Source organism: Calonectris borealis, chromosome 10 (genome assembly GCF_964195595.1).
Source record: "Calonectris borealis chromosome 10, bCalBor7.hap1.2, whole genome shotgun sequence".
In the NCBI taxonomy this organism is placed as follows: domain Eukaryota; kingdom Metazoa; phylum Chordata; class Aves; order Procellariiformes; family Procellariidae; genus Calonectris; species Calonectris borealis.
The window spans coordinates 22,490,846-22,508,369 of record NC_134321.1 but is presented as its reverse complement, the minus strand read 5'-3'; the positions used below and the strand labels follow the sequence as shown (position 1 = coordinate 22,508,369).

The following is a 17,524-nucleotide window of genomic DNA, read 5'->3' as shown; positions in this document are numbered from 1 at the left end:
CAGAAGTCCCTGCTTAAAGAACCTCATGACTGAGGATCCTTAGCTTGTTCCCTCCTTTGAATATTTCCAACCAGGGATCACTCTTTTCCCCTGCCTCAAATTTGGTGAGAATCAGCTTTTGTTACCCTGGAATGCATCCGGTAGCAGTAAGTGTCGGGGGGTTAGACAGAAACCTTTTTACTTTGGAGGCAGCAGAGAAAGATTGAGAATTGTGTCACAAGGTTTTACTCTACTCTATCTTGTACTCTTATTCATTTGCAGTACAAGAAGAAAGCATAAGTAGTTCCATAAAGAATGTAGACTTTTCTTGAAATGGAAGAACACATCCCTCTGGTGCCCAAATACTCTGGTATGTGAAATGATTGTTTGGTTAGGAAAAGAAAAAAAAAAAAACAAAGTTTTGGCAAGCCCTGGTTTTGCATGCCTCAAACACCAGGTAGACACCTGCACAAATATTGTTTGCATACAAATAAAACTGTGTACACAGAAGTCTGGAGAAAAAAATCTAAAAGCTGAACTACACTATAGAAGCCAAGCCCCAAATCTCCATCTTTTACAGTATGTCATTATTGAAACAGTGATTAGTTTAAACTAATTGTATGAAAGGAAAAAATAGAATAAATATTTTTGCTAAATGATGACAGATTCACACCCTCTGACCCTGGGACTTTACCAGCATTTTTAACTAGTTGACTGAATTTTATGCAGAGGTATTTTTAGCTGCACCTGTAGGTTGTTTTTGCTTTTGTAAAATGTCTACACGCATACCTACAATCTTTTAAACCTTCCCACTCTATCCACATGCCGATCAAAGCAGCACCCCATACACATAAAGAATCATCTCATAGAGATCCTTGCCAAAAAGCTATCTGAAACAGATTATTCTGTTTTATAATATCCACAAGATTTACAATGTCCTTTTCTCTTTCTAAAAACAGGGAACCTGCAGGTGGACAGGGCAGGACTTAAGCTGTTCCTAAGCAGAGGTCCCAAACATGTCAACTAGTGTTGAAAGCTCTTCCAAGCCTGGCATGTTATGTCAGAGACTATTACTGTACCACAGCCTGCGCCCCACTCTTCACGCGTGGTGTATCATTCGTAATCCAAGTGTGAATTGAAATGGAGAAAAATTGCTTGAACTAAAAACATGAATTTATGGATACCAGGACAGTATTTTCTTAAGCTGAACTGAAATTAAGTCTTCGCAACCACCAGCTTATTTCTTCTCACTTTTGCTTGAGTTACTTTACTTCTTATCACATACATGGGAATAATTTAACTATTTTTACTAGGAAACTAGAATTTAATCTGTTTGTCTACCAGTTCACTGGTACCTAAAAAAGCTGGCTAAAACTGAGTATCTTTCCCCAGCTTTCATGTGGAAAATTATTCAACTTTTTTTTGCTAGGAAATCTGTAGTGGATTTGAAACGAACCTTGTAGTTATGAGAACTAAATTACATGAAACAGTTTTGGATGCAGAAGCTTGAAACTTCAGGCAGAGAAAGCAGTGCTGCTATCTAGAGCAAAGGCTATCCCAGACTTTCTATTATAAATCCTGTACTTTCTGTGCCTTCCAAAAGCCAAAATTCAAGTACTTGGGTTTGATTATTTTTCTGGTAAGTGTCCAGCTCAGAGCTTTCTTAAAAAAAATGTACTTAAAGATATAAGTAAAAGTCGTTGATCTCTTGATGAGAATCATAGTTAGGAAGGTGAATGTTTTACCAGAAATATAAAAGAAAAATTTCATTAAGTCTACCTGTGTGCTGAAACGGCTTTGTGCTTCAGAGAAAGGCAATGATATTGGCAGACATTGTCTCAGCATGTTTTGCCACATTCATTCTGCATTGTCAAGATTGTGCATGTGATTTCTGAATCTAGTTTCTTCACTACAGGATTCTGCATTTGGCTTACATGCAATGTGTTATTTTTCATTTGCGTCTGCATGGATATACACCTGGTAAGTGGAGACTTGCCAGTATACAAAAAAAGATTTGTCCAGAACCAGAACAATGCTATACCGTGGCATACACAGGGCCTATCGAATGACTGACTACAAATAAAAGGACATGGTTTACCAGGGGAGGGCTGTGTATTTCTAGTGCAATATTATCTTGCCCAGTAAACCAGATGGGTAACATTTTAGGGAAACATTTCATCTCCCCGCAAGAGAATTGACTTACTTTCTACCCAAAGCTCATGTATATTGAGTGAAAAGCCTGGTTTGTCTTTGTCCTATACTGTTCTGAGGATTCTTGTCTACTTTCCCACATGTGGAGCAATGAAAGAATGGGCACGATAATAAAAAAAAGAAAGAAGCAACCTCTTTGCCTCCCCTGCATGCTCTTGCAGAAAGGAGAAGTCCATGAAGTTGCTGCACTGCAGAACATAGGTCCTCAACAGAGGAAACAGCTGAAGAAAAAGTACTATCCTGGTCACCAGTGGTTCCACTCTTTGACAAGCGGCGTGTTTACCCTCTAAGTGAGAGGGCAGACTTTTGTCCACTGACAGACAAGTAGGCCGCCCAGCAAACAGTATCTTAATCTGGAGAAAAGAGACAGCTGGAAAGGACAGTAAGTCTTTTATCTGCCACTCAGGATGCCAGCAGGAAGAAGAGGCTATAGGAACAGCTGAAGGAACAGAAGGCAGGATAAATTCAGTGTTTCTCAAAATGAGGAAAAAGGAAGAAGAGTTAGTATTTTAGTTTAAGCCTTTTTTTTTTTTTTTGCTGCCGTAGACCCATTATCACTGCATGCTAATTTGCATTTAATACTGCAGCCTCCTCCCCACTTTTACATATGCATTGACTTTTAACAGCTAGATATATTAATAGCAGAATCTTTTCAAATTGTGACAGTGGAAGATACTTCATTGTAATGCATTTGCCTAAGTGCAAAGTGCCAAATGCAAAATAACAAGAATAACCCTGATTTTGCAAAATGGGGAAGAAAAAGTGGGTCAAGCTTAAGCATACTCATTGCTGATCTGCTGAATTGCTAAGCACCTGAAGCTAGTGGGTAGCAGCAGCAATTGCAATCGCTTGTTGAGGTTCTTCTTGCCTTATTAAATCAAGTCAATACTTGCTCAATGATCAGAATCTCTCTCAGCTTCAATCTTGTGTTGGAGCTCAGGGGAGGAGACTTGCATGCAGGCTTCACTGTACTTCTTATAAGAACTCATAAACAGTATAAAAATGGAAGCATGAGCGATCTGTCTTGCCTGGGGATATTATTGAAACCTGGTTACATGTAGATTCATTCTTATTTGGTGATGGCAACTCCCAATCTGAAGTCACCTGTAGCAGATGAGGAATTCCTTGGGTGTATCAGATACTTCATTTACCTTTGGGCAGATACCAAGAAAAATTACAGGCTAGTTAGCTAGTTCAAAAGGAAAAAAAATGCATTGCAATTAGAGAGCCCATTATAAGCAGGAGACTAATACCTGCCAAGCTGCATTCTGGGATGTTGGGATCTGTTCCCAATGCCATCAGATGACATGCAGAAGAAGATGCAGTAAGTACAAGGCTTTGATTTTGAAATTATATACATAAATATATATACACATACTTTTTTTTTTTTATCTGAGGGAAGATTGTAATCACTATTTAATCAAAGATAATGTTTTCAAGGTGCAGAAGCAGCTCTGGTCTTCTTCAGATTATATATTAAAGTTGGCTATACATTTATAAATCTTGTTGTGTCATGAGCAAGGGTTTCAAATTGTGGATATGGTTTTACTTTGAACACTATATCATATATTGCTCACTAAGTATGAAAATATATGGTTACTCTCCTGAGAGAGCTAAGCATTTAATGTATGATAAATTGGTACTATGTTAGTTGTGAAAAGCATTTAAATACCATAACTAATTTTACACATGGACTGGAGACAGCTCTAATTCTTTGTTTCCACAAGGTACATAAGAGACCCTTGTGACAGTTTTGTGTCCCGTTTGAACGTATTCAGCTCACACATTAAATAAATACTATTTAGAAATACTTTATAAGTATGCAGATCTTGAAGCCTATGTGGCAACACTGACTCCAGCAACCAGAACTCAGGAATTTACACAATCCCTGCAATTAGTTTACAAACTAACTGGCTATTTTACCTTCCTCTGCTCAGATTAACTCTTTCCCATCAAAGTTTCTACCCCTATACCGTGAATGGTACGTGATGCTTTGGGAGTGTATGGGCATGTAGAAGAGCAGATTCTTGTAGCAATCTTATTCCTGAGAAAGTACTACTAGATTTAATTACAGAAGTCAATGATCCTATGTATTGAAATAAAAACAAACAAACAAACAACAAAAAAACCCACCCAGATTTGATAATAATTCCTTTCTCCTAATGTAATTGAAGGAACCTGTATTTGAAAGACTAGTAAGAATGCTCAAATTAATGATATGCTTGTTTATTATTATTAAATTATTCTTTTTTGATTTACACAAGAGTCAATTCCTTAAGAGGAGTTCAAATCTGTCTAGAACCCAGATTAGTGTAGTTTTTTGTATGTGAGCGAATGCAAGGGAAATTACTTCCCTATCACTTCTTTATTCTATCAATAAAAATCTTTCTCTGAGCACATTCTAATACACAGATCTCTGAGATCACATTAGGATAGTTAAAAGCGTCCTGCTCCTATGTTGTTTTTCACATTGCTGCTACTTTCTACTGTACAGAAGGAAATAGTAGCCAAGGGACATAAGAGAGCAACTGAACCAGATGCGACTTGAGCATCTATTGTAGAAAGTGGCTGCGATGTAAAGGAACCGTTTCCTCTGGCTACAAAAGTGAGGGATGATAATAGCTACCTTTTTGCAGATAGGCAGCCCTCAATTTCAAAATCAAGTCTATGGTATCCTATCTTGCTGATTAATGACATATCCATTCGCCAGAATGAAGCTGTAAGAACTGGCTTAGTGTAGTGCTGTGAAAAACAACCCAAAAACTGATTCAATTCCACCTAACCCCCCCACCGCAGTCTCCCTGCCAGCTTCCTGGATTCAGTTGCTCTCTCCGATCTTGCGAGTCAGTGCCTCCCACAAAGTGTTTTCCAGCACCTTTCTGAATCTGGTTTCTTTCACAGGCGTTGCATTTGGATTCCTTCACATATTGCCAAAAGCTCACAGTCTTTTCCTCAGAGTCTCAAAACCCAGAATAAATTCTTTGCCTGCCTTTTTCTGGTTCTGTCTTTGACCCAATTCTCCTTAGAGATACAAAGCTGAAAGAATGCCATGACAGCCTAATTTCCTTCAGGAGTATGCAAGCAATTAATATTGTTTAAAGAGCTGATGAATCTGTGAATTTCTAACTCACATGAGCGTATGCTACTTCTATTCAAAGTTTATTTGCTAACAAGGGCTTGTGGAAAATTTATTATTTTACCGAAGAATTACTCAAACCTTGAGTGCGGGCTAATGAAGAAGAACTGTTACATAAACCAGAGCCAGGTTTTACACATTTAGGTCTTAATCAGAAACTTGTGCAATATTGTTTATATAATTGTTCAGATTCAAATTTGGTTGTTATACCACTTTTTTTTAAGTCTAAATAGATGCCATGGTACATAATAAGCACTCATATTCTGACCAGGATTATCGTAAATGAAAGAGATTACTGATTAAAGTGTTTATTGATGGACAAAGATACTAGAGATGAACCATGGAGTCAGTAGGACCATCGTTCCTTGATACAGCGTTTGGTGAAATGAATGCTTTGTGCTTGAAGTACCAGTGTAGCCTTCACACTAATATTTCTTATCCTCTCTGTGTTTGCCTCTCTTCCTATTTTCCACACCCACCACGCCTTATTAACTGGCAATTTATATGAAAAATGTCACTTATGCTATTGCACCCTGCCCCTCTGATTATGACAAACTGCACCAAGTCCCATCGTTCTGTATCCTGTATCTCCAAATGTGAGTTGATGCATACTCAATAGAGACATCTTGTCTTCAAAAGACAGTTTTTTATTCTCCTGCTTTCAATTACACACTGAATTCTGAGATTATAAAAAGATATGATCTCATTGCTTAAGTGTCTCCAACTACCAGCGGATTACAATTATTTTTCTTATTCAACAAGCAAAATGCAGTATTTAACAGTTCTTTTCAACACAGTTGCAGAGATCTTAATGCAATATTGGTAGCTTTTACATCCATGTTGTGGTGTTTTTAAAAAAGGCCAGATCTGAAACAAAAACGTACTGGCCATGTTAACAGAGCTTTGGTGGTCCCTCTTCTATACTGTTGTAATAAGACATAGAAAATTCAAGTCAGTCTTCCACTAGGGGAGGGAAAAATTACTGAGAAATTGGGTATTTACAGTGATGTTTGTCTTGTTTGCAGTAACTTTTGTGCAAATGGTCACCAGAGACTATCCAAGAAAAATGTATTTCAGAAATCTTAGTGCCGATAACTATGCCCAGAGATTGAAATATCCAATAAATTCTGTTAGCAGTAACTTCTTGAACTTCATATCATAAACATCAAACCTCTTTAAATGTTGCATTTGAGTTATCTACAGGGGGTGTATCAACACTCCCAGTGAAGGCTGTGTTAGAGGATTGGTAGGTGTATCTGTCTTTAATGTTGTTGCATGTCTAAAGGTCAATAAAACTGACTGGAGTCATCTTACGCTTATATTTTAAGCTTATATCTTAAATACTTATAGTAGCCCCCAGGGAGTATGAATATATTAAAGTTGCTTTCTAGGTTGACATCCATAATAACTTACCTTAACTGTTATTTTTATATGTTCTACCTATACTAAAACTGGCATGGATATATTGTGATAACATCTTCTCTTGCAATGTAGCATATATTGTAAGTACTTGAATGAAAAAAGACTTATTATGTATCTGGTATGAAGTAAGCACAAAGATAATTCAAAACATTCAGATTCTCTTGTGTTAGTATAATTTGACTGCTTAGAGTCCCATAAATTATCACTTGATGGGCCTTAAGATTCTGCTTCAGTGGAATTTGTTGGGTAATATCAAAAGCAACTGAACAAGTTAAGAATTAAATACAGCTTCCAATCTAACTGTAGTGTTCAATACTGAATTGTCCACATAAATTGTAATTGCTTTCTTACAGGAAGCAAAAGATGTTTAATCCCTTTCAGAAGAAGTAGAAATTAGTCGTTCACAGATCAAAATCTATTCATATGCAAAGATTACTCATCTATAAATTGCAGCTGCTTTCAGATGCAGTTAGATTACTCATATACCCTGAAAATAACTGCAAACCAGTAGAGAATGCTTATGTGTATTTCTTTCAAGTTAATTACTTATGCAAAAATGCATCTGTTGGATGACACTGATGAAGCTCATGATTTTCAAATATTTCCTTGTCCTACACAGTGATTACTCAAAATGTATCTGTTCAGAAACAGAACTCATCAAGAATCTTTCAACAAAATGCTTTTTCATTGGAAAACGAGATTCAAAGCCAAAAGTTTTGCATGGAAATTAATTTATTTTGGTGAAGCTTTTGTCAGGAAAGGTTTCAGTGTTCCAAGACAAAGTTTCTGGTTTAGATGAGACATCCCTTCATTCCAAGTTATCAAATAATGTAGGCCAACTACTTGGGACAAAATAAGTTCCAGGATTTTGCTCCTATTCATGTGTATTTATACAAAGTAAACAGTTCCATCAGGAGAGACGGAAAGATCTACTGAAAACCCACCACTACAGCTAGGTTTGGGTATCCAACTTGGTTATGGCAGAACCTGAGGACCTAGCATGTAGATAAGAGACTTTACCCCTAATGTTTGTTTTGTTTTATTGACAAGCTTCAGGCTTTATCCTCTAAAACTTCTTAGGGGACTCTTCCCAAAACACTTCCACCCCATGATTAAGTAACATTAATCCAGAAAGAACTGTTTTGCAGATTCCAAATACAGTTCCATGTTATGGGACTCAAGCTAGGAAACAGAAGTGCAACCATTACAGCTTAAATAAGCCTGGATTCCTCCCTTCAGATGAAAGTAGTAAAAGAAGTAAAACTAACTTTCTTTAAAGCAGAAGCATCCTCCTTGAGCCTTTTGTATACAGCACCACAGCAATCCTCATTTTTCAAGGGTTTTCAACTTGTTCTTTCTCCCCTAGCACTATCCCCTTTCATACTAAGTAGAATCTAAAAGACCAGATTCCTCCCTCTCTAGTATACTTACTGATGGGAAAACAAATGGATCATAATTTTTCCCCTTATGGTCTAGTCTTGGACACATCACTAAAAAGGAGAGATTAAATCTTTCTTTTTTTGCGGGGGGGGGGGGGAGGGGAGGAAGGGGGGGAGAGAATGAAGAAAAACCAAACCCAACATGTATATTGTTTCTGAATTCTTTTCCTATATCTTAATGACTGAGTTCTATGTCTATGATTTCATGCCACTTTCTGTACTTCGATGACTTAATCTTCAGCTAGAACTCTTTATACCAGCTATGCATCAGCTCTCAGTGTGGAGTAGCTGGCGAATATCTTCAACTATAAATTTGGTGCTGGTATTGCAGAATTAACCTCAAAAAGCACAGGCTGGATCCCAAAATATCCCGAGGAAGAAAACTTCCACAACAGCAACAACAAAAACAAGAAAAGCATAGGGAGTGTGTGTCTGTATAGCTATTTATTTGATTATCCCGAGCACTCTGAACTTGAGTCTGTAATGTTGCCAGTTCTCCTAAATGTATAGAATGCAATTTGCCTTTGGGGTACAGGAACTTTTGAAACTGCCTGATAATAAAGGCTTCCAGTAACGCCTCACATTCTGTTCCACCATCCTATCTGCTTACATCAGTTAGTGATCCACCTGATGACAACATCCCTCATCAATACTTATGGTAGCCAGCCTTCATTTAATCATGGTTTTGATGCCCTTATTTACATGTTGCCCTTATTTACATTTCTGTTCCTTGTGGGTTGCAGTGTGCACCTGCTTTTACCACAGGCTTGAGATGGCTTCTAGACTGGAGTCCTCCAGTCAAATAGAGGAAACCCAAAGTGTTCTTCAGCCCACCTCCACGTTGAGAGGGAGAGCAAAGCCCAACTGACCCACCATTTGCAGGAATGGTAGGGAGAAGGGACGAGGGCTGGCCTGGACTTCTGGACACCTTCTGCTTCTTTTCTTCCTCTGAGGGCTGCATTAATGATTCTGTTTCCCATTTAACCTCAGCTGAAAAAAAATCATATTGGGTACTGAAGGAGAGAAAGAAAGGTCCGTCTGCCTTGTGAAGTAATGACCTAGATGCTCTACCCCAGGAGATGGGAGTAGCAGATAGTCAAAGGAGATTTCCACAGACAGGACTGAAAATAATGTGAGAGCTGGAGCTGCTGGATTTCCAGAAGACTGGCTGGATCACAGAACAGAATCATTCTACTCTTGGTAGAATCATGAGAATTTACAACACTGTACTGTCAAAGTTCAAAGGAATTGGTCGGGGACTACAGTCTGTTCCTCAAGCCAGGCCAAGATTATGTCATGGATGAGCCATACCACTAACAATATGGGGAAGAATTTCCCTTTGCAGGATTAAACACTGAGTTGTTGTTATACGACTGGCTTCAGGACATCAGAGCTTAATGCAAACAAAAACTTGTATGTAGCCAGAGAATTCAAGAGAAGTTGTTGCCACTTAACTTTTTATTTTAAAGTTCCCACTGGAAATCTTCATACACTTTCAAAAAAGATCTGTAAGCAATACTACTTGCTATTCTCCAGAACTCCTGGAATGTTATATCTCAACAGTGTTTAATTGTGCTCCCCATTAAAGATTAGATGAGTCAAACTAAGAGAAAACTGCATGTCACAGGACAGCTTGGAAACAATGTGGTCATCACCTTTGTTCTTTAGGGAACTTGCTGATTTCTGACAGCATTTGCATTTGATACTTCTCAGACACTTACAGTTTTGGACCAAATAGCCTCTATAAAATAATGTCAGAGGGGCAATTGAGGATCTCTGTAACTACTGCAACATGAGCTGAGTGTTAATTTTCTTCCTTCTTTTAAAGGCCATGGGGAAAACAGGGCTGCTAGCCAGAATAGTGCAATGTTCATAGTATTATAATGTCATCTCAGTATGCTGAGAAGGGAGTAACTCTTAATTTTGATTCTGTTTATGTGTTGGACAGCAAAAGCAGACTGTTTATGCTGCAAGCATGCTAGTGAAACTCTTCCTAGGTAGACATATGAGATTTTACAGATGTCTGGAACAAATGTACAAATGCTATGAGTGGTAAGAATGCAAAAAAAAAATTAAACTTAAATCAGAACCAGTTTTTCCTAGTGGAAAAGGATATGCATGTATATGCTTCTGGAGAGCATGCCCTTCTATGATGAGTTTCTCCACTGGTTACTGAAGTCTGAACTGACTGAAGTCTTTTTCCCTCTTCGTGCCCCATGCCCCATAGCAAAGGGAGGCAGATGCCTCAGATGAAGGAGGAGCATGTTATTTGCAGGTGGGACTTTCTCTTACAGGTGTGAAGTTTACTGTGCATGGACAACTACATCAGCTTGGCCCAGGAACGTCAGTGAGGTTTACTCCTGCCTGGCTTCCATGGTACAGTTTGCCTCTCATCCACCAGAAGTGGGTAACACTTACATAGCTGATTCATGGCTGAAGTGGGAATTTTATGTAGTAAATAGTTCTGTTACGTAGTAAATAATTCTGTTTTCTGTTCTAGAATGCTCTTTAATCCTTCTTCCTGTTCAAAGTGTTAAAGGGTTGTTTTCCAATGCCTCACTCTTCATTAATACAGTTTGTTGGTTTGGTTGGGTTTTTTGTAGCTTTCCAGTGGTTAGTAGGCATTAGCGATATTTTTCTTGTCGATATTCCAGTTACGTCCAATGCTAGCAGGAATTCTGGCTTATGAATGAGTATGTTCCTCATATAACCAATGTAGATGCCTCATAAACAGTTGAAAGTGTTGAAAGAACAAGGGAAGCATGCCTGTTTCTATTTCAAGGATAGAAAATTGAGGCATCAGGAGGCTATGGCCCCTTACTGAACAAAACATTTTCCAGATATGTTCCAAAATATTAGAACTGAGTCCTCATTACAGTAATACCCAGGAGTCTTGTGCTGTTTAGCTTATCTTTGCTTCATCTTTCCTCACTGAGGTACGAAAGTGTAAAGTAAGAACAAAGAGCAAGACTGAAAACTGGAGACTAAAACTGTCTCTAAAGTCTCACAGAGACAACCTCTGAGATTGCCTCTGCACTATGACCTACCTTCCAGAGGCTTCAAACCTCTCGGTACGGCTTTGGGAATAGCTGGAGGTTAGCAGCCTGCAGAAGGACAGTAGGTGTGGGTGCTCAGGTGGGTTGTGCTTACAGCTGCTCTGGAGGTGGCTCTTTCGGAGCCCTTTAGACGTAGCCCAAGCACATAGACATGTGCAAAACTCGCAGCAGAGCTGACGATTTCGCCTTCGTCTTTCTAACTCAGTGTCACCAAGTCCTGTGACTTCCTTGAATCATGTGAGTCTGGTGAGGACTGGTATCAGTCTTGTGAGGATCTGAGAAGTTTCAGCCCCACTGTGGATTTCAGCCCTCCACAGGACAGAACTCTTCTAAAAAGCTGCTTTCCTTCTTTCTGTACCACTAGAAGCAGCAGCAACAGTAAGGCTAGGATGGGAAGCAGAATTAACCCCCCGTTAGAGAGAAGAGTGAAATGTGGGGGTGTGAAAGAGCTCTTGAATTCGAGGTCAAGTAAACTTGAGAATGGTGATAATAGTATGACACATGCTATCCCCTTATCTTTTGGGGATAGCTGAGGGAGTAGAAACAAAGAACCCTCCCCAAGGACAGATCTAATCCTTAAACAGGAATTTTCTTTTTTTTTTTCCCTTTCTTTTAGTGTAATCTCACAGTTTTGATTCAATGATTTTGAAGCTAACAATGGATATTCCCTGTTACTGCCTTGCTACTTCACAATTTTTCCCAACTGATGCACTTTCACTAACAAAGTAATTTTGGCATTCTTGAAAATCTCTCTCTTGTGTTTAACTTAGTCTCGGAGCCAGTAAAGCATTTAACATCTGCTTAAGCATATTTCAATTATTCACCTAAGTGACTTGATGAAGTAGTTTCTGGTAGAGCCACAATTTGAGCCCTTCATTGCTTTAAAACCAATGCCTTTGTAGTTGCAGCTCATTATAATCTAAAATTTGCTATAATATTGTTGTGTATTTTTTTATTGTGCATTTTATCTTAAAACCACAATATTTCCTTACTAACACCTAGCTCTATGAAGAGAATTAAATGGCATAAAGCATCATACTTGAATATTCAAGTACTCTAGAAGAAAAGAAAACTGGAATTAATGGAGCTGGATAATAACAGTAACTTCAACAACAAGGAGCTATGACAGGCTCCAAGGCCAAATGAGTCTGTTGCTGAACTCATCAGTGGTGTTATGATGTGGTAGAAAGAGAAGATAACACAGAATCTATTTATGGGTGAATTTAAATTCAAGACCAGTTCTAAAAGACGGACCTGGCAAGTCACGTGCAGCTCATAGCAGGGCCACTTTTTTGTTTTGTTTTTTCTTAAAGGAGATTCTAGAACTTTTTTTTTTCTTTTCTGGCCATATTCCATCCTGGAAGGAGCAATGCTCCTCTCATGTGGTTTGAAATATCCAGCCATTTGGCCAATGATCTCATGCACCAGGGCATGTGGAATGACGCTCTTCTGCTTGCATTAGTGTATTAGCACACTGCATACAGCTATTAATTTTCTTTAACCATTCACAGGTCAGTACTGTGGTGTGTGTTTTCCAATATATTCTAATGGAAATCTTGAAAGTTGTTTTATTTTCTCTTTCTGGCTTCCTTAGAAATATTTTAGGATTATATTTTTAGTAAGATCTTTGCAAAATACTTCAGACTTTGGAAAACCTTTTCGTGAAGCATATTACTGTAGGAGTGGGAGTGCAGGCTGGTAAAACTGGAATGCAATCCACTGCCCTCTGCTGCATCTCAGATTTCCTGGGTACCTTTATTTACAAGAACATATGGTAGAAAAGCAACAGACCAAAAATCCTTCATATTTGAGAAGTCCTTCATGAGGACAGAACCTCATTAATGGGGTTGCTTAACACTATTTCTGTCCTTGAACAGAAGAAATTAAGTGGCTATATGATGATGCATTTAATGCAGAGTAACTTTTCCAGAAACGAAAGGCACTGCACTTCTGTGCAGTGCTTTCTACTGTTACGCCAAGGTTAGTATAAGATTTTTCTACCATGGGATGCTGATGTAAGCACCAAATGCATACAGATGAATGCTGCCCTTGACCTGATTCAGTGCACTAGGGCTAACCTTTTTGTTTGTTTGTGTTTTTCCTAGAGTTTCACTGAATATAAATTTTTCAGTTTAAAAAAAGCAAGGATTTCTTCCATGTTCACATTACATCACTCCATGTGACTCCTTCTGTGGCTATTTTTGTACCCTGTGGTCATATCACTTAGTTCCTAGAATCAGGATGATAAATTTTAACACTGAACATTTATTTAATTAGTAAGCTTCTGTATTTTTTGACTGCAGAGTTCCTCATTTTACTTTTCTTTTGAGCCTGGCTTTTCTGTAAACTGGCTGTTTACTATGTTGGGTGGAGTCTGCTATACTTTCCAGAATAACTGCATGGGAAAATGTTATTTCTTTTTCTTCTTCCCACCTCCCTCCACCCTCTCTTCCCCCCTCCCCCGCTCCTTTTTTTTGGTGTTTTTGTTGTTTTTTTTTTGTGAGCAGTCTAGGATGACAACCCTGTGTGCTTTAAACTTGCTTTTTTAGAACATGCTGCACACTTTAATGCTGTTTTGTGTTGCCAAGAAAAGTTATATGTATAAACAAAAACTCTGAGACCACCATCTTTTTCTATACTCTATGTATCTTTATTCCTGAAGTTAACACCCCGGATGTTTCTTTAGGATGCACCTGTCAAAGAATTTCAGGTTATTTGCAAAATTTTTGTAAATACAGAACGTCTTTTTAACCCTTCAAATTAAACCGGATGGTATTTCTGCTTCACTGTAAAAACCTTTCTAACTATTTTTATGTCATGCTGCTATTTTTTTTCTCCAGTTTCTGGGTGTTGAAGAAACAACTGTGTGTTTATCCTACTTAATTAAACAAAGGTCAAGCAAGGCAAAACATACACTCTCCAGAATTTTGTGAGGATTTTGTGAAGGATAAGAGCATCACTAAATCTGAGCCATAATTTTTCTAAAAAGCCTAGGCAGTCCTGGATTAGCAGATCACGATTCTGACAACTATGGAGCATTCAGAGAATAGATCTGGATCTAAATCTTGTGTCCTAAATCCCTTTCAAATAAGGAGATGCGCATGATTTAAACTATAAGTAATGTATATCGATAGGTTACTTATTCTTCTTGGTCAAACTGGGATTAGTCAGAACCGTGTATTTTAGGCACATTTTGGAGACAGAAAATGTGCCCATTTGGTATTTCAGTAATTGGACTAAGAGGAAAGTAATCAACTTTTAGCCATTCAGGATGGAAATCGAGCAAAATCAGATCAGAAACAGCAAAGGGATGAGAATGTCTTTAAATTACTTAACTGAGATGCTGTTACTTGAAAGTGACAAATTGAGATAATATTTTTGTAATATTGGCTGCATTTTGTAAAAGTAGAAATTAACTTCAAAACAGCTGTATGTACACCGCCCACCTTTGGTGGGAATTTGCTGTGTAATTCTATTATACATTATTTACTTGCTACATATAGTAAAACATTAAGATCTGTATTTTAATATTTCAGAGATGCACGTAAGTTGAAATCTGGTAATTCAGTTCACAGATGTCATCTGTAAATGTGGTAGTCAAATTGTGAGAAGTCCCATGATACAAATGGAAGGCACTTGCTTTGGAAGTAAGTTGTAGAACTGTCCAGTTGTACCCTGTCAATAGGGTACATGTTCTGCTTTAATTGTGGTCTGTACTGAGATAATAGAAAACCGAAATCTTGATGTGTAAGAATATTTCAATAGTGTTCAACTCTAGCATATCTCATGTAGCTGTGTTTGGCAGGATAGTGAAACTGCAGGATAACTGTTGCCAAGAAGTGAAGATTATTTTTGTTATACAGTAAGAATTATGGGGGGAAGTTGTATAGTTGGATATTGAAACAACAGATTGCCAGCCTTTGTCTCTCAATTTTGTTCCTGATCTCCCTCATTAATTCACCATGTGCCTTTATGCAAATCAATCTCTGTTTTCATTTTGAAGTAACAACTAAGAGGATAAAATGCTTGCAGGTGGTTTAGAGTTTAAAGATGCTATTCTAGAGACTCAACATAATCTACCGATGTTAATAATTAAAAAAAAAAAAAAAGCTGAAAGGCGCTTTCCCTCCAAACCTAAGAAGGATAAACTGCAGAAGTTGTTTCTAAACAAGAATTTAAAAGCCCTTGGCTCTGGTATTTTAAATACAAAATCATAGTAAGGTGAACACAAAACCCAAAAGGCAACTTACAGAAAGCATAAAAGTATAAAAGACTTTCAAATGCACAGAAAATTGGCCTCTAATTCAGGAAAACCTTGCATTGATAGCTATAACATGGGAGGTCATAGTAGGGGAAAAACACTTTTTGGTTTGTTCACAGCACTCTTCCTAATCATCTATCACAGGATTCGTTATGGTTTGTGAAGTGCTGTGAGAAACCTAGGATACGAAATGCCTACAAATACACACCAGCGTACCTACCTCCTGAGTTTGCCTAATTCTTATTCAAATCTACCTTTTTAGTCCCTACGAGATGACTATACAGGCATCTGAGAGGTATTTGTCTTATAAAAAAAATTTCTTTTTTCTTTGTCATCCTTTTATTTTCCCAGTTGAAGAGTCCTAATCTAGTTAGTTGCTTATCATGTAGAAGCTGTTTCATATCTCTAAAAGTCCCTGCTGCCCTTTTCTGTTCCTCATTTAATTTTATTAAACATATATTCTGGCACAGGAACAGATCTGCATGCTGTATTCAAAATGTGGGTACATCCTTGATTTATACAATGCAATAAGTATTCTTTTCTGTTTTGTTCTCAGCTCTCATCCTAAATTCCTAACATTGTTTCTCATCTTAACCATTGCTGAGCACTGAGCTGGCATTTTTAGGGAGCTATTCACAGTAAATCCCACATCTCTTTATCTGGTTGACAAGAGCTAAACCAGAATCCCTTACTGTTTACATGGGATGTAGGCTGTCTTTTCCTAGATGATTGCTTTGCATTCACTTGCATAAGATTTAATCTACTATTTCATAATCTAATATTGCGCCTTTTCGATGTATGTGTTTTAGTCTCAACTATATTGAAAAATTGTGTTTATCAGCAAACTTTTTTGCCTTCCTATTTACTCCTATTGTTCTTTTTTATAACCTTTTGAAGAAGTCATATGGGCTTTTCTCAAACCAGACAATACCTACAGTATAAGAGGTAACTTATGTGGAATTATGAACAATAGACAAAAACCCAATTTAGCAACTTCAGCTCTGGATTTATATAATAATATTGCTGCTTATGTCAGTGTGATAAACTAATGAATGAGAAGGTATAGCCTTTGAGATATACTTTGCATATGCAAAAAGATACTCTTTCTGGGATCACAGAGTTTCTAACTACTTGGGCTGCAGTTTCACAAATCAAATAATTGGGACTGTAGGCTGTTGCCAAATGGGGAGATTCCAGTCTCTGCACACCTCATCCACTAGTTGAGCCTTCCTGCTCCTTCCTTTGCACTGATCAAGAAGTGCTGGGACTGTGAGATTAGTCATGAAAACATAAAAATCTGACTCACCATGCAGTGTCATGACTGCTAGATCCAGTGTGAGAGAAGGGGCAGAAACGTGCAGCTGGGGCTGAAAGGGGAAAAAGGGACTGTCCCTTTGGCAGCAGTATATAATTAGACTGTGTTACGTGTATTGTGAAATTGCACCTAAGCCCTAAAGCATAGCAGTCCTCCTACTTTTTCTTTAGAGAGGAGAGACATGAGGTGCAGAGAACTTAACCAAATCCGCGTTTTCTCTCCATGTGACACTCAGGAATGTAGCCCAAATGCTCTGATGCAGTGTGAAGCTTTAACCCTAGACAAAAATAACGAACTGCTTGTCTGCATTATTAGACCTGTGACTTGTTTTGAGCACATCATTTCTGATTCTTATGCAGGTTAGTATTCATACTGTTTATGCTGAAAGTGAAAGCTTTTGTTGGGAAATTAAGCCAAAAAATGAAAAGTTATCTAATGAATGATAAAGACTGACTCAGTTAAATCTGTCTGATAGTGTCTAATTCTAGTAAGAATAATTTGTAAAACTTTTCTAGCCTAATTCTATAACTTCTATGAATTGAAAAGCCCCCTGCAACCTCTTAATTACAAATAGATAAATGCAGTTGGCATTCTCAGTGGGAAAGCATACTGGGTGGCATACATCTACTGCAGTGCAGGTGATGCGACAACTTTGGAACTGATGGCAGTAGTGAAGGCGGGGAAAGAGAGCAAGGTATGAAGGCA

At 38.0% G+C, this 17,524-nt stretch overlaps 1 long non-coding RNA gene across 4 annotated transcripts in view; it reads right to left on the bottom strand.

Moving 5' to 3' along the window:
• The window catches only part of LOC142086379 (uncharacterized), a 38,022-nt gene that overhangs the window by 9,496 nt on the left and 11,002 nt on the right, over positions 1-17,524 (bottom strand). Inside the window, exon 3 of one of the 4 annotated variants that reach the window (XR_012675094.1) lies at positions 3,004-3,341. The exons of the other annotated variants lie outside the window; for them this stretch is intronic. This is a non-coding gene — a long non-coding RNA (uncharacterized LOC142086379). The remainder of the gene's footprint in view (positions 1-3,003; positions 3,342-17,524) is intronic. 4 annotated transcript variants of the gene reach the window in all.